Source organism: Suricata suricatta, chromosome 5 (genome assembly GCF_006229205.1).
Source record: "Suricata suricatta isolate VVHF042 chromosome 5, meerkat_22Aug2017_6uvM2_HiC, whole genome shotgun sequence".
In the NCBI taxonomy this organism is placed as follows: Eukaryota; Metazoa; Chordata; class Mammalia; order Carnivora; family Herpestidae; genus Suricata; species Suricata suricatta.
Genome location: NC_043704.1, coordinates 44,106,362 through 44,128,401, shown reverse-complemented (window position 1 = coordinate 44,128,401; position 22,040 = coordinate 44,106,362).

Sequence of the window (22,040 nt, the reverse complement as noted above, 5' to 3'; positions counted from 1 at the left end):
GGAAGACCTTATTTATTTTTGTATGAAGATTATAAATTACTTCTTGGTTGAATTATTGCAGTTACTTTTCATTAGCCTCCTAATTCCTTCTACTCTATTCAACATTTTTTTCATGTCAGCTCTCTTGAAAAAAAATTCTGACCGTGTTTCTTCCTTTTCAAAACTCATACTTATCTCCCTGCTGCTCACAAAGTATATAACCAATCCACATCATGGCATTCCAGGCACCTGTGGTTACCCCAATCATTACATTTCCAGCTTCAATTTTTTTATTCTTTCAGTAACTGACTTACTATCCAACCACTTAACTAGCCTAATAAGTATGTAAATAAGTCTGAGAAATATATCAAACATACAATTTTACAGGCATTCAATATTCTTAACAATGCTTAGAGGTACCATATTATTTTGGCCTCCTGCTGAGGTAGCTGAATTCCTAGAGTCCCTTTAATTTGATTGGAACTGTGAGGCACATGCATAATTTCTTGAAAAGGTTCTTGATGTGACTGAATATTCTGCCTTTTTAAAAATCTTTTTTGAGTTTATAACAAAAATCTTTTTTGAGTTTGTAACAAAAGGCTGTATAGTCACACACTCAGCTTTTTCTTCTTGCAATGCATTTGGCATTTGCTTCTAATTTTTAGTATTTTTTTGCCACTGAGGAAACTAAGAATTTTCCAAAATTCTCCAGTCCTGGTTCCTATATTTTAACAGATTTCCCCCTTCACTTTATCTTTCCTTACATTTTACTATAAACAGCAAGGAACATCCATGAAGATACTTCAGCACTGCTTGGACATTTTCTAAGCTGTATGTCTAAGTTGCTAACTTTCAACACCATTTTCCACACAACTGCAGAGCATAGTTTTGCTAAGTTTCTGCCATCCCACAACTGGGATCCCCCTTCTTTCAGTTTACAGTAACATGTTCCTCATTTCCTTCTGAGGCTCACCAAAAATTCTACTAACCCACAATTCTACTAACAGTCCATCCAGAGCTTTCCATAACATGATTTAGGTTCTCACTGTCAAGGTCCTTAACAGTTGGCCAACTTCCACAAACTCTCCAGTTCCAAAGCCACTCCTAAGTGTTTAGCTATTTTTTAAAGTAGCACCCTCCTCGCAGTACTAAAATGTGTACGAATTTCCTGGTGCTCCATAATGAATTCCCAGAAACATTATAGCTTAAAATAACACACACTTATTATCTCACAACTTCCTTAGTTTGGGAGTCCACATGGGGCTAGCCGGGTCCTATGTGTAAGTTCTCACCAGCTTAAGTCATCAAGAAGTTGCATCTTTATCTAGAGGCTGGACTGTGGAAAGATATGCTTCTATGCTGGCTGAAGTTAGCAAATTTCATCTCCTCATTGTTTTATACTCCTCCCTGATTGTTAGGGTAGCTATCAGTCATGACAACTCTCTGCTATTAGAAGTCGCTATTGCTTTTTTGCATGTGGTCCTCTTGAGAAAGTCAAAGGTTGCTCCTTCAGGGCTACAGAAGACTATGTACTGCCTCTTCAAATCTCTCATTTCAATCTGACGTTGACTCTTAGGACTGCTTTTAAAAGACGTAGGGCACTTGGGTGGCCCAGTTGTTTAAGCCTCTGACTCTCGATTTCCACTCAGGTCGTGATCTCAAGAACATGAGATCTAGCCCCTTGTCTTGCTCCAGGCTGGGCATGAACCTGGTTCAGGTTCTTTCTCTCTCTCTGTCTCAAAAGCAAAAACAAAAAAACAAACAAACAAACAAACAAAAAAAAAACAAAACTTAAAAGACTTAACTGGTTTTTTAAAAAAATGTTTATTTATTTTTGAAAGAGAGAGAGAGAGAGAGAAAGACAGAAAGGGAGAGAGAGAGAGAGACAGAGCACACACAAGCAGTGGAGGGCAGAGAATTGGGGACACAGTCTGAAGCAGGCTCCAGGCTCTGAGCTGTCAGCACAGAGTCCAATGTGGGGCTTGAACTCACAAGCTGTGAGATCATGATCTATGCCAAAGTAGGACGCCCAACCAACTGGACCACCCAGATGTCCCAAGACTTACCTGATTCTTACCTGATTCTTACCTGATTAGGTGAGTCTCACCCAGGATAATCTTCCTTTTGGTTTACTTATTCAGAGTCAACTGATTTGAGACCTTAATTATATTTGCAGAACCTCTGCATATAACATAACATAACATAACATAACATAACATAAACATAAAATCATAGGAACAATCTCCTATCATATGTATATCATATATATAGGTTCAGTTTCCACTCAAGGGGATAAGATTATACAAGACATGCGTATCAGGGGGTAGGAAACCTCAGGCCATCTCAGAATCCTGCCTACCTGTACACAAACGGAGACAATAGCAACATTATCTGAGGTTATACCGGTATCAACTTGCAGAAGCAAAAGTTCATATCTGGAATGTCTGACTCCAAATACCTTATTCTAAGTTTTTATTTAAATTCCAATTAGTTAACATACAGTGTAATATTAATTTCAGTCATATACTTTAGTGATTCAACATTTATGTACAACACCTGGCACTCATCACAAGTGCCCTCCTTAATCCTAAGCACCTATTTAACCCATTCCCCCACCACCTCCCCTCTGATAACATCATTTTGTTCTCTATAGTTAAGAGCCTGTGAGTTTAAGCCTGCATCGACTCTACGCTGACAGCACAGGGCCTGCTTAGGATTCTCTCTCTTTCCTTCTCTCTCTGTCTCTCCCCAACTTGTGTGCATGCACACATGTGCTCTCTCACTCTCTCAAAATAAATAAATAAACTTAAAAAAAAGAATAGAAAGCACCAACAAAATTAACCAAAAATTTACTTTCCTCTCTGGCATCCGTAAGTTTCTTTACCTCCATGTTTTTTTTTTCTTGCTCTTACTAAAATATGGTATGTTCCTGTCATGCTCTCCAAATATACAAATGGCATTGCCTCACCATCTGTCCAGCCTGATTCAAATGCCCCCCTTTTTTCCTTAATATTTTCCTTTTTTGCCTGTATGGGATAAAACCTTTCTTTCCTGCATTCCTCTCCATTTTAACATATTTCATTTACAATCTAGTGTTGCAGGTGTTTAGTTTGGATTTTATTTATTCTTTCAGGTAGAAAAAAATATTGAAAAAAACATATTTAGGTAGCATTTGCGTACTAATGAGTGTGCTAAACACATGGGTATAGCAAATATTCAGAGATCATTTGATATGTGAACAAGAAAGTTACAGTGATTTGATGAGTATTATCACATAATACCACTCAGTTGATATTATTTGTTATGCTTGAAGATATGTTAATTGAGTCTTTGATTTTATGTGATCTTTATTTTATTCACTGTATAACCACACACCCCTCCCACACACAATGTATTTTCTTCATCTTTGATCACATACTCATATTTAACTCCTTGGGTGGCACTTTCATAGTTTGCATACATAGCTGAAGTAAGTTGCATTGACAAACTATATAAAGGCTGTTTCTTGCACTTTCTCATTCTGGGTATTGAGGTCTTTACTAGCGCATATGACTTTCCTGAACTTACAGACATAGTTAACCATCATTTGTATATATCCCAAATGGATTGCTGAAAAAGAGCAAAAATATTTGCATAATGAGAAATTAGATCTACATAAAATAAAATTATATATGGAAATAAATTATATATAGATGGACTTTAAAAATATATTGAGTTCTGATGTCAATCTCTGTTTACAGCATTAAAAGCTGAATGATAATCCTTAACCACAGCTGCCTGATTTATTCTTGGCCTAAATCATCAGGAGTCTGCCTTTCACTATTCTAGTCACTATTCTCTATGTCATTTTTTTTTAATTTTAATGTTTTTTATCTACTTTTGAGAGACAGAGAGAGACAGAATGTTAGTGGAAGAGGGCCAGAAAGAGATGGAGATACTGAATCTGAAGCAGGCTCCAAACTGAACTGTCAGTCCAGAGCCCAAAAAGGGGCTTGAACCCACCACCATGAGATCATGACTTGAGCTGAAGTCAGATGCTTAACCCACTGAGCCATCTAGACATCCATTATGCCTATTATGGCATCCTATGCCATTATTTTTAAGACTCTTTACCTAAACTGTGCTATGTCTTTGTTTAAAAACTTACTCAGAACAGTTTTAAATTGCGAAATATTTAACAACTTATTCATACAGAATTCTCTTTTTTATTTCCCTATATATGTAATATTTCTAAATTTGGTCCCCTGCTTTATTATGTTGTAGCTATAGGCTTTATTCCTTAATGTCCTTTATTCTCTGTCTTCTTCTATACCCATATTCTTCTGTATGTTATAGGAACTGGGTGATTTTTAAAATATTGTTTGTTTGGAAGAGTCACATTACATGTTGACTATAGGTGAAAAACTGATTTCTCACTGATTACACACTAGCCAGTATTCATGTGATACCACAAAACACCCCATATCAGTAATTATTTAATGGTATTATCAGTTGAATACAGCAATCATAACTTTTTGCAAAAGGTCAATATAAATCATAATGTCATATGCTGATTACAAGGTTTTATAATAATTTAACATATAAGAATTAAACATTTGATCAATGTTTTAGTCAACTAGGACTGCTGTAACAAAATCCCACAGATCAGATGGCACAAACAGATGCTTGTTTCTCACAGTTCTGGAGGCTAGAAAGTTTAAGATCAAGATGGCAGCAGATTCACTGTCTGATGAGAACCTTCTTCCTGGCTTGTCGATGGCGGCCTTCATCCTGCATCTTCACAAGGTGGAGAGAAGACTGTTCTGATTTGTCTTCCTGTTTCTATAAAGGCACTAATGTGATTAAGGGAACTCCACACTCATGACCTCCTTTAATGTTAACTACTTCCCAAAAGACTCATCTTCTTGTACTCTCACACTGGAAGTTAGAGCCTCAACATATGAATTTGGAGAGACATAAACATTCAGTCCATAGCAATCATAGGAAGCATACATAGAAGAAAGTGAATTGCAGTCAAGCCCGAAAGGTGTCAGCTGATCTGGGACTAAAGCTAAGCCATGGTGTTTTCCTGGTGAGCGGAAAAAATTTCACAGAGCATCCGTTAAAAACATGAGATCGTTCTATGAGCATATCTGTTTACATACAAAAAACAGAATTCCTTTTCAAACCACAGTATGACTAAAAGACTTCTTTTTCCATCTAATTTGTTTGCTACTTCCTTAACAGTTACAGCTTTCACCTAGTTCCCTTTCTCTCAGCCAGTGAATTGAATGAAGATAGCTGATTATAGAATTACTCTTATTTTCTGAAAGCATCTAATTCAGGAAAAAAAAAACAAAAAGAACAACCATCACTTTCTTGAACCAACTGCAGAATTACCTAACACAGGCTCAATCCTTTATAAAGCAGCATGGAACCCTCTTCACTAATATTCCTCCCTGGTCCCCTTGGCATGAAACCTTCTTGTGGCAAAAAGTGATGAACCCAACTGCATTTAGCTAAATGTGTAACCCTACTCATCTTTAGCTGATGGACACAACATTGGTAGATAAATAATTGAATATGCATTATACTATATTGTGCTAAATTCAGTCCAATATAGAAACAATTAAAGCCATTTTTATATTTTTATCAAATCAATGTTATGAAATGACAGAATTAAGCAGTTCACATTAACTGAGAAGGTCACATAAAGTGAAACAGCTTCCAGCCATTAGAAAGTAGTTGCACAATCTTTTTTTTATTTGCCCTAAAAAAAAAAAAAAAATCAATGTTTATTTTAAAACAATGAATTGTCACTTTTATTATGATATAAGACCTTAAAAATAATGAACCATATACATAATCCCCCTTTAAGAAACCATAAAATAAAATGGGATAATTCAACAATATATTGCATTCAGGCTATTTGAAATATATTGTCCTATGAAAAATATTTTCTTTTTAAAATTCTAGTAGCTGAGGCATTAAACTGACACAAATAAATAGCTTATTTGCCTCAAGTGTCCAAATGAACTATAAAGAAAATCAATTTTGGCTAAACAAAAAACAGATGGAAAATAATGTGATTACATTAAAATGACTATGATAGTAGTCACCACATAAAATTAAGCACTGGGTTTCATTTTCTCCAGTATGAATGCTGTAGACTAGAGAAAAGAATTATCACAAGGGAATGAGAGTCTCATGTAATTTCCTTTTATTACCCTCAGAGAAACCAGCATTATCATTATCATAAGCAGATGAGTAAAATAGAGCTCTACAATAAGTCATAATAGAAGAAGATCATTTAGAGAAAGCAGTAACATTGTCATTTTCTTTGAAATCCTTGAATGTGAATGAAAACAAAAGAGGTCTAATGAATATTTTAAATGAATAGCTTATTTAGTTACCTGAACACAAAAGATCTATTCTCCAATGGCTTAATTGACTCTGTGTGTGTGTGTGTTTTAATGGACCAGCTATATTATTGTAAGCATTCTTCTACAGAGTTTAAGTTGTACTCCTGATAGTCTTTTGATTTGATTCAAGCTCATCAATGTCTCACAACTCTAAGCAGAAAAATAACTATTTCTCAGTGGAACAAAATGAATACAAGACAAAATAATGTCACAATATTTATAATTGTATGCTTTTGTATTTCTCATAGTTGCTTAGGGGGATTATTTGGGTGAAGGGTTTAACAAAATTTTTATTTATCCTGAGCAGTCAGAAATTATAATGATATTTTTTCATATTCATATCAAATTGGTAGTATACTCTTACATTTCTGAACTTTTTGTTACCTTGAATTGTATCAACTTTTTTTTACCTTTTACTTCATTTACTTCCAAAAAAAAAAGACGAGGAAAAAGAAGATGAGGAGTATTAAGAAAAATTAAAGAATAATTGATAACTTAAAGAATAATAAAGGAATTTACTTTAGAAAAAATTTAAAATAAGTAGTAAGTCTTATATAGGAAAATAAAATTATGTATCACAAATCATTCTCAGATATGCAAAACTACCATCAATAAAGAAAACAAAATAAAATCTTTAATTTGACTTACAATATTTGCAATTAAAAATACTCAAAACACCAAGAGAATGAGCAAATTTATCATTACCATTCCAAAGATTTTCATAGTGAGGAACACCAAAAATATATCTGGTTATAATGGGGAAGAAAATTTGAAGAAGAGAAGCTTGAGATGATAATCTGAGCAAAGCAAATGAAAAACAAAAGTAAGTTATGTCTTATGATTTGACTATACCTACTGAATCTTTTTGTGTGTGTGTCATTTTTCTTTGCTTAAATCAAGAATCATTTGCTTGTTTGTTTTTGACTTATTTTATATAAAAGAACTTTTGAAACTTTTCTTTCTAAATGTGTTACTTTTTCCTTGGCTACTTCAAGAAGAATCTTTACTTCAAATACATCAAGACAACACCTTCTCTTCATATATTTTTACATCTAGTTCTTTGTATCTTTGTAATAAACTCATTTCCTTTCCTTTGTTACACATTTCATAATGCCAATTATTGCTATAAGACTCTTTCTATTTCATTATTACAAACATCTACTTCCTGATTATTTTTCACCTCACAAAATAAAAATAACATAATACAAAATAGTTAACTATTTAACTAAACCATGGAGACAGATATATAATCTGTATTTAGTAATATTTGCTCTAAAACAAACACTCTTCAAATCTAACTATTCCAAGTTTCAAACTGATTTTGGAGAGTTGTTTGAAAGTTACTATGAAACTTCTTTCATAGTAAACCCCTATAATCTGTAATAAAGTGATCTATTCAGTCATAGATATTAAGAAGAAATGTCATATTGCTATGCTATGCAAATCTGTCTAGACAGTATCTATCTATATTTGATAGTAGGGAGAAGATGATATGATAAAAGCATCTCTTTGGCTAAGAGGTTTGGTCTGTGCATATCTCCATGTTCTGGGCTGAAGGACTAGCCACAAATTGAATTACTGCAGAAAGAAAGAGTAGACAAAAACAAAAACATGGAGATTCATGTCTGGTTCCTAAAGCCTCCACCTGAAAGAATCACATTTCATGAGTACTTATATTTTATTAACTAAAGCAAGCTAGAGGTCTATCTAGCTTCAATGGGGGAAATATAATCTCATCACTTCCAAAAAAGATTTCAAAATGTGTGGAATGCAGCAAATACTTAGAGCTTTGAACAGCTACTTCTATGGTTAACAATTTCTGGATGTAAAGCAATTTAATTATATGTCTAAGAAATTTTGTTCTGTGTAAATCTAGATAATATGTTTAGCTCATTCAACATAAAAATAATTTCTAGAAAAACTCTGTTTTTGGTCTGTAATATAATATATGTTCACTTATAAGAAATTGAGAAATACAGAAAAATATAAATAAGAATATAAAGATCACCCAAAATTTCATAAGCAAAAAAAAAGTGATGTTAACATTTTGTTATATATTCTTTTAGAATTTTTAACACATGCAATTTCATATATTTTTTGTTAATAACCTCAGACTTCTCATACTCTTTTGGGGGTTCTTTTTACCTACTTTTATTCAAAAGACATCTTTCCATGCTGCATAGAATTATCTTCCTAGCTATAAAATAGCTAAACCTTTGTCATTTAGATGGATTCCAATAATAATAAATTACAAAGTAGTAAAAAATCTAACCTAATGATGGTATTAAGAGGTGGGGCCTTTGGTAGGTGAATAGGTAACAAGACCCCATGAATGACTTTAGTACCCTTATAAAATAGACCCCAGAGAACTTCCTTACCCTTACCCATGTGAGAACACAGTGCATCTATGTACCAGGAAGGGTACTGTCCCTAGTCACTGAAACTGCTGGCAGGTTGACCTTAGATAACACAACCACCAAATCTATGAGAACTAGATTTCTAATGTTTATAAGTCACCAAGTCTATGGTGTTCCTGTTATAGCAGCCTAAATGAGCTGAAACAAAGTCTATGTCTGGACTTTCTAATCCGTTCTCTCCATATTTTTGTCTAACTTTACATGGAAACCACACTTCCTTGATTACTGTAGCTTTATAATAAGTCTTGAAATTAGGTAAGGTGAGTTCTCCAAGTTAGCTCTTTTTTTTTTTCCATATCTGCTTGTCCAGTATAGTCCATTTGCTTTTGCTTTTACTTTTTCATATAAATGTAGAAGCAGTTTGTTGAAAAACGTCCTAGGATTTTATTTGTGATTGTGCTGAATCTTTAGGTTCTTTGTTGCAAGAGACAGATGAAGGAGGGCAGTGGCCAGCCTATCAGAGGTAAATATGGTTGATCATCAGGATGAAGTAGAACTAATGTTAATAAAGGGGATAGAGAGAAATAGGTACAGCACCATGAGGCCCATGGAATACCTCTCAGTATTTTACTGACCAAGTTTGATCATTAATGAGCAAGTCTGCCAGCCAAAGCCTGAGAAAGCCATGGTGACCAGGAGATCAGATTCCACGTAAGCTACCTAACCCAATGTGCTAGTTGATGTTGAGGGACATCTGGAAAGGGTAATAAAAGAGAAAGATGATAATTATCACTCATATTTTATTGACAGTTATTGGGACTCACCTATAGTTTTTGTCACCATTCTTCCCCATGTAAATTTCCCCAGGTAAGAGATAAATCAGAATTTTAAAAGCCTGTGCCCAAGTCCAGCTTCCTATATGAAGTGTTGCCCTATAGAGGCTAGGGTGGTATACCACAAATATCCTCCTTTACAGGTCAAGGAAGATCCTACCTACTAGGAACGTTGCCAGCTAAAGTTTTACAATTTTGTTTCTCCCCAGGAAATACCCTCAACCAGAGGGATCTGCCTGTACCAAAGTCAGCCCCATCTGAAAACTGATTCATGTGGGGATAAACAGGTCTGGCTCCTGTGCTACAGTTGTGAACTTTTAGGAATGTCTGGCTATTCTTGCTTTACATCTACCTGTCATAAATCTTGGTTGCAACTACATCAAGTTCAACCTTTTTTGTAATCCAATCCTGCTTTCCATATTTTTTTCACATGTGTTGTTCCTTGAAGCATTTTGTAACACTTTCTTCCATGTATATCTCTTTTTAAAATTTTTTCATGTTTATTTATTCTGAGAGAGAGAGAGAGACAGAGCATGAACAAGGGAGGGGAGGAGACAGAGGGAGACCAAGACTCTTAAGGAGGCTCCATACTGCCAGTACAGAGCCCAACGTAGGGCTCGAACTCACCAACCATGAGATCATGATCTGAGCCAAAACCAAGAGTCTGATACTTAACTGACTGAGTCACCCAGGCACCTCCCTTTCTGTGTACATCTTGATCTCAAACTATTTTGCAAAGAATAAAGTCTGATACATTCTTCTTTCCACAATTATTTTGAAGACCAGTCAAAATGTGCCAGAAGTAACATAATTAGCAGATCTCTAGCATATAAGAGCCACAGAGGAGATGGTAGATAGTATGAAAAAAACTACACATAACACACACCACATACATATGTAAACTTAATTTACTTTCATTAATTTTATTCATACTTTTACTCAGATATGTTATTTAAACATTTCAACAGTATCTGAAAGTTACTATTTCTGTAAAATCAGAAGATTGCTATTGCTCTCATTAAGCTTGAATGTCTTATTTTATTAGATTATATTGCAACCCAATATTTATCAAGAGCCAACATTTATAAATTTTCTCCACATTTGAAGACATTTACAAATGTAAATCCATATGTCTTCACAATGACCCATGAGATAGAAATTATTACTGCTCCTATTTTACAGATGATTAAACTGAGACACAAAGAGTTTTAGGTAACTAACCTACAAACATATAGTTGGTAAGGAATCTGACCTGGAGGTAGCACACTAGATCAGGAATCAGCCAAAAAACAATACAATACTGGTACAAAAATAGACACATAAATCAATAGAAATAAATTAGAAAACCCAGAAATGAACCCACAACTATATAGTCAATTACTCTTCAACAAAGCAGGAAAGAGTGTCCAACGGGAAAAGGTCACTTCAACAAATGGTGTTAGGAAAACTGGACAGCAACATGCAAAAGAAAGAAACTGGACCACTTTCTTACACTGTACACAAAAATAAAATTCAAAATGGATTAAAGACCTAAATGTGAGATAGGAAACCATTAAAATCCTAGAAGAGAACACAGGCAGTATCTTATTTGACATCGAACATAGCAACTTTCTAGGTATGTCTCCTGAGGCAAGGGAAACAAAAGCAAAAATAAACTACTGGCACTTAATCAAAATAAAATCTTTTGTACAGCAAAGGAAACAATCAACAAAACCAAAAGGCAATCTACAAAATGGGAGAATATATTTACAAATGACATACCCGATAAAGAGTTAGTATCCAAAATGTGTAAAGAACTTAACAAACTCAACGCCCAAAAAAGACAAATAATCCAATGAAGACATGAATAGATATTTTTCTAAAGAAGGCATCCAGATGGCCAAGAGACACATTAAAAGATCCTCAACATCACTCACCATCAGGGAAATGCAAGTCAAAACTTCAATAAGATGTTACCTCATATCTGTCAGAATGGCTAAAATTAACAACATAGGAAACAACAGATGTTGGTAAGGCTATGAAGAAAGGGGACCCTCTTGCACTGTTGGTGGGAATGCAAACTAGTGCAGCCACTCTGGGAAACAGTATGGAGATTCCTCAAAAAGTTAGAAATAGAATTACTCTCTGGTCCAGCAAATGCACTACAAAGTATTTACCCAAAGAATACAGTACAATGTTTATAGCCGCATTATCTATAAGAGCCAAAGTATAGAAATAGCCTAAGCATTTGACTACTGACAAATGGATATATATATATCCATATATATCTACACACACACACACACACACACACACAATGGAATATTACTCGGCCATAAAAGAATGAAATTTTGCCACTTGCAATGACATGGAAAGAGCTAGAAGAACGATGCAAAGAGAAATGAGTCAGTCAAAAAAAGACAAATACCATATGATGTCACTATATGGAGTTTAAGAAAAGAACAAACAAACAACTGAAAAAAGAGATAGAGAGACAAACCAAGAAACAAACTCTTAAATATAGAGAAGAAACTGATGATTACCAGAGGGGGAGTGGGTGAGGGATAGGTAAAATAGGTGATGGAGATTAAGGATGCACCGTTGTGATGAGCACCCGATGTTGTATGGAAGTGTTGAATCACTAAATTGTACACCTGGAATTAATATTATACTATATGTTAACTAACTGAAATCTAAGTAAAAACTTTTTTAAAAAGTCCAGCTTGGCCTTGGAATTAAATCTGAGCATATAGTATCTTCATGTGGATGTAAAACCTAAAAAATAAAAATAAAAAAATTAAATACAACTTAAAATGTAAAAGTAAAATAACAATGAAAAATAATTTAAAAAAAGGAAAAAATTGCTACTCTTTAAAAATGTCAAAACTTTCTAAGTCCTCAGGCCATGCAAAAACAGGCATCAGGCTGAATTTGTCTGGTGGGCTATATTATAACCCTGGGTTAGAGTGAAAGAAACTGCTGCCTTTGTCCCCGGTTACCTGTTGTGAAAAATGCTAGAAGAGAATATGGAAAGTTTTTTGTCCTAAATTAACTGTTACCTCTGTAAACTAGAGATAACACTATCATTAAGTTGACTCTACGTGTTATTATAAACATAAAATATTCAAGTAGACAAAAGTAAAATGCATCTTGAAGTTCTTACAAATTAAAGATTAAATATTTGAAAATCATTTTCTCAAAATAAAGTTGGAAATATAAGCCTTTTTTAATGTTTATTTTTGAGAGAGAGAAAACATAAATGGGGGAGGAACAGAGACAGGGAGACACAGAATCTGAAGCAGGCTCCAGGCTCTGAGCTGTCAGCACAGGCGCTCCAAAAATAGAAATCTTCATATCAAATTATTATGGTTATATAGGTGCTTTCATTTAACTAAGGGATAACTTGCTGTTGAGAACAAAACAGTTTATAATATGATCTTATGTCTACCTAGAGATAGATTTTTAATCAGAGAAGTCAACAGTCCTTCAAATTAAATGATTTAAGTACCATTTTCATTTAGCAATAACATTCTAGAAGTGTCCAATTAAATCTCAGTTAAATCTTTATTTGAAACACTAAGTGTGATGTAATGTCCAGTAGGTAAGATGTAATATTTACACAGCTTGAAGATTTATGCAGGAGAAAAGAAGTAACTTTGCACTCAGAAAACCGTATTTTGTTTTATGACTCTAACTTATGCTAGGCATATAAATTATGCTTAATGCTAATTGATACATACTAAACCAAAAGCATAATCAGGTCATTTTCTATATTTGTATTACATAATTTTATATTTGTATACATATATACTTATAAGTTGTTACATAGTTTTATGGATTTATTTGTTTGTATATTTTCAATATATATTAATAGACGAACATAAAAGAAGGCTATAGTTAATTATTTGCCACAATTTGTCTTATCTATGAACCATTTCAGGTAAAAAACTGTATTGTTTATAGTAAAATGTCAAATTAGTATTTCATACTAGCATGTATTAAAAGAAATATATTTCCTATCAATGTTAAATAAATATACTGGTGAAATCATCATACAGCAGTATGTCTTGGGAAGAAGTTTAGAAATCATCTAGTATAACCTAATGTTCAAATGAATTCTTATAATCACCTTTTTTTTGCAAATTCTATTCTTTATAACATATAACAAAATAATTCACTGAAAAATATATTCTTTAATCCATAAAGAGGATATTAGAGGAAAGATATTAGAAGACAGTAAAATAAGTCTACTGCTTTTATATCAGTATTTCCTCCAGCTTCATTGCTAACACCTGGTAATGCTGAAAAAATAACAAAAGAATAAACAACATCCATTATATCTTTATTAATCACAATCTCAGGCAGTGACATAAAATCCATACAATATTAAAATTTTGATCAATATTGTGTTATAGCATGATTCATATACAGGAAATGGAGAAATCCAGATTCCGAGAGTGCTTTGTAGTTTCATTAGCTATATAAATCTCATCACATCTATTTGATGAGTTCATTGTGCATAAATTTTTATGACTCAAAAAATTCTAAACATTCAGTTTTATGTGTGAAAAGAGGACATGAGGTTAGAGGATCTTTATGAAACTTTTCAGCTCAGAATTCTTAAGGATATAGATCTGACTTAAAATTCATGAGCAATTCTCTAACAAAAAAAGCTCTCAGTTTAAAAAGTGTATCTTGTATTCTGTGTGAGCTCCTAGACAAAGCTGAACCTAGGTATCTGCCCTTCCTGCGTCAGCCTGATTATGTCTCTACTGTCTTACCCAAATAGGCAAATAGGTGTGACCCTGGAAAAACATTTCTGGCTATGACTCATACAAACATTAGCTCATGCTATTCCTGTGTCTGAAGAGCTTATTGACAATTTAGGTAAAGGAAGTTCTCCTTGGGAACATCTAGATGTATCATTTTATTATTTCTGTTAACATAAACCACAAAATGTACAGTATTGCATATAACTATTATTCAAATCTAGGAGTCTTTATTTCTGTAGCCAAGAGACTATTATACTATGTAATGCTTCATTGGTGGCTTTCGACACCACCCCTACCTACTTTATCTCTGACTCTATGTGTGAATCCAATTTTCTCTCTTTTAAAAGGCAATATATGTACTTGGAATATGATTTTGAAATTGTAATTATATTCTCAGATTAGACTTTTAATCAACTGAATCATATATCATGCGAATAGGAAAAGCATAGAATCAAGATTTATATAAGAAAACCATGAAATTCTTGAAATTCTAATATTAATTTAAATGACAGCTACACACTAAATTAGAATGGATTTACATAGAATGGATTTACATATTCATTTTTAGAATACAGGCATTTGAAGGAGCACAATACACAAAACTTTATTTTCATAAAACTAAGTATCACTTTTTTATTCATATTATATCTCTGAATATATGTATTTTATTCCATATTTATAATAGAAACATTAATAAGAAACATTTGTAAATCTTACAGTAAGCTCTTTTTCCAAAAGACTGAAACTAATCAAAAGTGTTCCAGAAACTACCTAGACTTCCATAGGATTTTACTTTAAATATTTTCGAAAGTTTTTAATCTTTTGCCTAGTATATGCTATTATTCCAATAAGATCACAATTTAATTTTCTTGATTGAAATAATGTCATTTGTGACTTTTAAAAGGGATATATTTTATTCAGGAGGATATGACTTACTTCTTCTTATCTTTTGGTGCCCATTATGCTCAGACTCACTGGTGCCGCCATTTATAAAATATTTATAAACCTGAAAAGCAAATTCAGCAAGTTCTGAATGACTACTACAAGAAATTGTCATCCAAAAAAAATCTTTTAACTAGTTATTAACCCCATAAGTGGGGTTGGAAACAAGATAATGACCAAAAAAAAGATAATATGATTTCTTCAAGGAAATTTTGCTAATAATTTTTACCAGTGCATTATTTATTGAAAGATAACCAAATAGTACATTAAAGTGGTGACATGTTGTTATAAAATCTCTTAATAAAGACAGAAATTTATAATTAAAATATTTAATAGAAATTATATAGTGATTTATGATTTCAGCAAACTATATAAAAATTATAAAACTTACAAATTGATTATCATTATAATATATAATACAATATGTAATATATGTAATATTGCTCATATAATGCAGGCACAGATTCTAATATACTGAAACCAATTATTTGTATCAAATAACCTAAAATAAGACTTGAGTTGATGTTTTAGAGTTAAAGTTATTTGTGAAATATTACGTTTTTCTGTTTCAGCTCTTAATTACAGAGAAAAAATGATGGTCGATGGGAGTAGGGAAACTGGGTGATAGGCATTAAGGAGAGCACATGTTGAGGTGAGCACTGGCTGTCATATGTAAGAGATGAATCACTGGATTCTACTCCTAAAACCAAGACTATACTGTATGTTAACTAACCTGAGATTTTTTTAAAAATCTAAAAAAAAAAAATAAGGCTAACATATAACAAGTTATTGATTTATGTATTTAAATTAAGTTAGTTAACATTTTTGGGTATGGCTAGAAACAGAAAATGAATTCAGCAAAGGAGAGGTATTAGATCCTGAAATTTTGCAACACTAGACACGATAAGTAGTAAATCATTGACTCAAAAGAGGAGCAGGTTGGCCAGATGAGAGAGTGATCAAGAATTAAGAAGTCTAAGAGTCTAAGCATCCTACTATTAAGGCCTTGAGGAGTCTGGAGCTTGACTAAAAGCCTATGTGTGATTTTTTTCAGGCTCAACCTTCGCCAATCAAAATACCTTTACCTGCCAGGCTTGGGACGAGAGTGCTGCTTGGTGCACAGCGAGAGTGCCGTAGTCTCTGAAGGGAGTTGCAGTCAAGGACTCAGGGGTTGCTGGCTGGCCATGCTCTTGTACCTTCATTCCTTGCCCAGGAGCATCTATTTGGAAGCCGCTGAGGTGGATAAAGGAGCCCTTTGCCAGAGGCATTAGGCAGGCACCTCTACCACGGCTTCCTTATTAGAGGGAGAGGAGAGAACTTGGAAGACACTTCTCCATGCTGACACAGTACTTAACAGTTTTCTACTCCTAGCCTTCCCCCTTGCCCTTTTCCTGGCCTCCAGGTCCATGGAACCATGGGAGCCTTTCATTTGGAGTTCCCTCTGCAGGGAGAGGACCTCCATATTTGTTTGTGCTGATCCAACTGAACCTTGACTAGAGCTGTGCTTTTACGGGCAACATTTTCCTTGGTTCCTCATGAGAATTTTAGAAACTTGTAAGTATATTGTGATACTCTAAACTGTTCATGAATTAAACTACCCATCTGTCTCATTTTCCATGTCCTGAACAAAAGAGAAACATAGCAACATGCAAACACACACACACACACACACACACACACACACACACACACACACACAAAGTCATGATTGACCTTCTACACTAGATATTCACAAGTAATTGAATACATACTTTTTAGTTTGTTGTCCTTCATATAGTCACAGAATTTGTACACAAAATCAACTTAGAAATTAGGTATTTTAAGCCACTTTTTCAATCATTCTTAGCTAAAGGGTATGAGGACACAAAAAAGGGACATAAACATAGCTGGGTAGAGAAAAGGAAGAGTTTGATGAACTTTAGCAAAGTTGATAAAAAAATGTCTTTGTATTTTTTAGGAGTTTTCAGAAAAAAGAGAAATAAGGGAGGAAAGGTAAAGATAACTAAAATATGGAATTCATTATGCCTGCCAATATTAACCTGTGAAGAAATGAATGGGTACTAGGAGAAAAAAATCAACACTATTTGTCTTTTTTCTCTAGTGCTCACCAAAAGTCTGATGGTAAAAGGAATGAATTAATGCATGCATTATAGAAAACTAAGAAATACAATTTAAGTCCTTTTTTGAAAAAAAAAGTAATTACTGAGGCCTTTATTATAGTTGTAAAATGTTCTCAGGAATGTTTCCTGTCTTCTTATCCAGCCTGGTCTTTTATGCTCTCCTGTTTGTTACTATGGTCCCGTCACAATGAAATTCACATATCATTTGACCCTGCAATTTCTCTCTTAGTCATATATAAAAAAAGAATTCTCACATAGAATCAGTGGTAAGCAGAATTCTAAGATGGTCCCAAGATTCCTCACTTCTCTCTCAATTTATATGCCAGCACAATCTCCAGAACTGTGAATTACATTGAGCCATTGCTTTGATTACATTGTATTTTTGACATACTACATTTTAGATAATCCACTGAGCTTGACTTAATCACATGAGCCTCCTAAAAACCTAAGTTTTTTCCGAGTCTGTCAGAAGAATCAGAGACTTACTTCGGCTGCCCTGAAAGAAAGAACACATAGGTGTTATGAACTGTTAGAGGCAGCCTCTAGGAGCCTGGCTGACAGCCTCAAGAAGCTATGGATTTCAGCACTAAAAAAATTGAAACCCTAACGAGGAAAGGAATTATTACTAAGTAACTAGTCTACTAAGTATTCTGAGCTCTGTGCCAATTAATAGTCCAACAACCTTCTCTCTTTTAGACATTCTCACCACATCTTACCAATGAGGAAAATGAGGCTCATATCATTTTGTTTGTTCCAGTTAAACGAAGCTGGAAAATTTCAAGACCACCATTTGACCAAGAAGTAGTGTTTGCTTCCCTTTTCTCTGTTGTTCATGTCTTAGTCTTTTCTGCAATCATACATTCAGTCAACAGATGTTTATTGAGTAGCTACTGTGTTTCATGTCTTGTTCTGGCCACCAGGGTGGCAGAAGTAGTGAGCTGTTCACAAGCCCATCTTCTGTCTCTTGAAATTTCAGAGTTAAGTAATTTTCCTTCATGAATTATCATGCTCCCTCAAATTTGATGCATTGTTTTGGGCAAATATGGTCTTCATGTAGTCACAAATGCATAAACAGACACATAACACTAGTTTTTCTCTTATATATTTTATATATATAATTATATATTTATATACTTATATATTCATATACTTATGTATTTTATTCACTCTTAAATCAGATGATTGTCATTAAAATGCCTTACTCTCCACATTTTTGGGACAGATGTGGATCATTAAACACCCCTCTAATTTTATGGCATGGGTAACCACACATTATAACAAGCACTATTGGTGGAGATGTTAAAATATTCCTCAGAAGGCAGCCTTTAGATTGCAAGTTGATATGGCCCTCTCACTGTCCAAATAGCTTTGAAGTTTTAAATAAAAATAGAAATATAAGAAAAGTCAGTTCACCTCTCACCTTTAATAACATAATAGTTGCAAGCCTAGGGTATCTACTACATACTATTGCCAAAAGGCCTCATACATTCTGTTTTCCTATAAATCATCAAAGATATGCATCTTGGTTTAGGATATAGCCCAAAATAATTGCAGGCCAATTATCTGATTTAAATAATGGTCCTATGTCAGTTATCTGATGAATTTAAAGTGGGATTCTCATTCATGCATGAAAAATAAATTATCCATCTGGAAATTTGACAAGAAATCTTTGTTCTACAAACTGAAAACCAGATTTATATAAAGCATATATTTTGTTTGCAATATAGTTAGCCAATGCTTAAATAAAAAGCAAATTCAAGCAAGTTTCATTACTTCCCAAATTATGTTTTGAATCACTTGCTTATTTCATTTTCAGTGAGTTAACTATAAAGAAAAATACTGCAACGGAAGATAAGCAACTAATTTTCTAGATTAAAAAAGTTAGATATTTCTGGCATACCTCAAAGATGTTTGTTTTTCTTATCATTATTATTTTGACTAAAATTTCCTTTAGCACATAAGAATGCCACAACCAAATAAGACTATTACTATGTAACAGAACATAATAACAATGCAAAGTATTTCTAAAATGAGAAATAAAACAAATTTCATACATGGCAACCATTTCATAACATCAAAATATTCAGCCACATTTACAAAGCCAAGCTCTTAGGACTTTCCCAACATTTCTCTTACTATTGAAATTGATAAGAATGCATTGAAATCTCCAGAAGAGCTAATTATAAACAGCAAATGAGGAATTTATAAATGTAGAACTTCCTCCGTTCCTAAGTAACCAATTAAGCCCCTAGTAATTTTCAGAGTTTGTGTTGTCTCAGTTTATGACTAATCAAAACCTAATATAACCTTCAAGCTGCCAGTACATTTAGTTATATTTTAAAAAGCAATGTGTTTGATCTTGTATTGATTTAACGCTATTTTTTGTGATTGTTAGTATTTTATTTTTCAAAGCATTTGACCAAATGCCTCAATGCAGACATGTGTACATAATTAAAATATACTTCTACCAAAATTAGTCTGAGGTGTGCCTAAAGCAAACCTCTCTCTGTATTTCTGATGTTCTGTATCTCAAATTCTATTGTCCCGTATTATTAAATGTATTTTTAAAAGTAATTTCATCCACATTCCCCCCTTGCTTCTATTTCTATAGCCCCAAATTTGATTTCACAAATACATATCAGGAATAATTACATCACAGCTCTTAGTATTGTTTTTTAGAAACAAATAGTAATCATATTGACAAAGTATATATTATTTTTAAGTTTTTATTGTTTAATTTTTGAATATAATACAATTTATTTTTTTAACATATGCAATTATTTTCCATCATTTACAATACAGTAGTTACAATGACACTCCAAATAGAAAAGCAAAGTAAAAAAATCAAAACCCAAACTTCTATTTCATGTAATCAGACTTATACAGAAATTAGAAGGTTAAGTAAAAACTAGTTAATCACCTAATTTCACAGCTATCTGAAGTGGCAATCATTATATAGCAGCTTATCTATGATACATTCAAGATAAATGATACAATTTATTACTTGCCCATAAGCTACCACACAGCCTGCTTAATACCTTTCCTTAAATTCCACCTCTATACTACAATATGCTTGAAGTCCATGCAAAAAAGTAGCTACCTTTTATGTAGGAAATGGATGATTAGGTCTTTGGTGTTGTAAAAGCAACTTCATTTAAACATAACCACCCCCACCACCAAAAAAAAGAAGAGGAAAAAAAAAGTAACAAAAATAAGGGAAAACCCCAAGACACACTTCCTAGGGGAAAAAAAAACCAGCAAGTAATTTCTGTCCTTGACGGAATGTATTAAGTAAGGAAACACCCCCAACAAGCAAAACAAGTACTACAATGTAAAAATATTTAAAAAAGAAGAAAACCCTCTCACATGCATAAATGAAAGATTGCACACAAAGAACTCACATCTTTTCAAGCTTCAATAGTAAATATTCTGCTACTATGTGTTAAATACTGCATGGTTTGCCCAAGCTAAGATGAAACCACATCATAAATCAATAAGCATTTTGCATTTTCTTTCTTTATCTACTCAAAGTCATGCCTACTGCCCTCTAAACATTTCATTAAATCCCATTATACAGCAAACACTCCCAAAATAAACTTAGATTGTATTGCAGTTTCACTTAACAGTATATAAAATGCTGTGTTGTGACAGGTATCAACTATCCATTAGATACTGAATCAATTTTTCTTAAGCACTACTAACTGCTTGCTTTTCTTGAAGCTAGATCATTCTGAAAAAAAGTGATGTATAATTGGAAATATTTTTAAACAATACCCGATGCTTATTAAGTGTCAAACTAATTTTATTTGATAATTTTGGTGATGGTCATAGCTGTGGTTTAGTAATTTTGTGTAGAAAAAAGATGAATGTAAAAAGAGAGTGAAGAAAAAAAAGGATAGGAGAATAAGAGAAAGGGAAAACAGAGAGAAGGAAGAAAAATATGGAGGAGTGAAAAACGATTCAAATGATGAAGTATTAGCCATGGGTGTCTTGCTTAATAGTTATTAGCCATTTTAAAAAACAGCATGCATTATTTATTTAGAATCTATTAACACTGAAATGACTAAATATATGTGCATATCAATTTATTCAATTAAATTCAAGAAAATGCCCAGGTTATATCTTCATGCTTTCTCAATTGATTAAACTTGATTAATTGAATCTTTAAAAATAGCTAGTATGCATTGTATTGAGTTTATCGTTTTTGATTAGTATGTTAGACTTCTGTTTCTAGTTCATCAATTCCATGTATCTCATTTAACAAAGATGCGTGATTTTAAACCTCACTGTGCGGGACTCTGTCAGTGCTCTGCTCATGTCCACCAGGATTCCTTTACTGGCAATCTTCAGTGTGCTTTTTTTTCTCTTTTTATTAATAGTTTATTGTCAAATTGGTTTCCATATAACACCCAATGCCCTTCCCCACAAATGCCCTCCTCTATTACCACCACCTCCCTTCCCCCTTCCCCTCCCCCTTCCACCCTTGGTTTATTTATTTATTTTTGTTTATGGTAAAATTTATTTTTTTCATAATATTTTATTGTCAAATTGTTTTCCATATAACACCCAGTGCTCTTCCCCTTAAGTGTCCTCCACCATCACCACCACCTCTTTTCCCCCCTCCCTCTTCCCCCTCAACCCTCAGTTCATTCTCAGC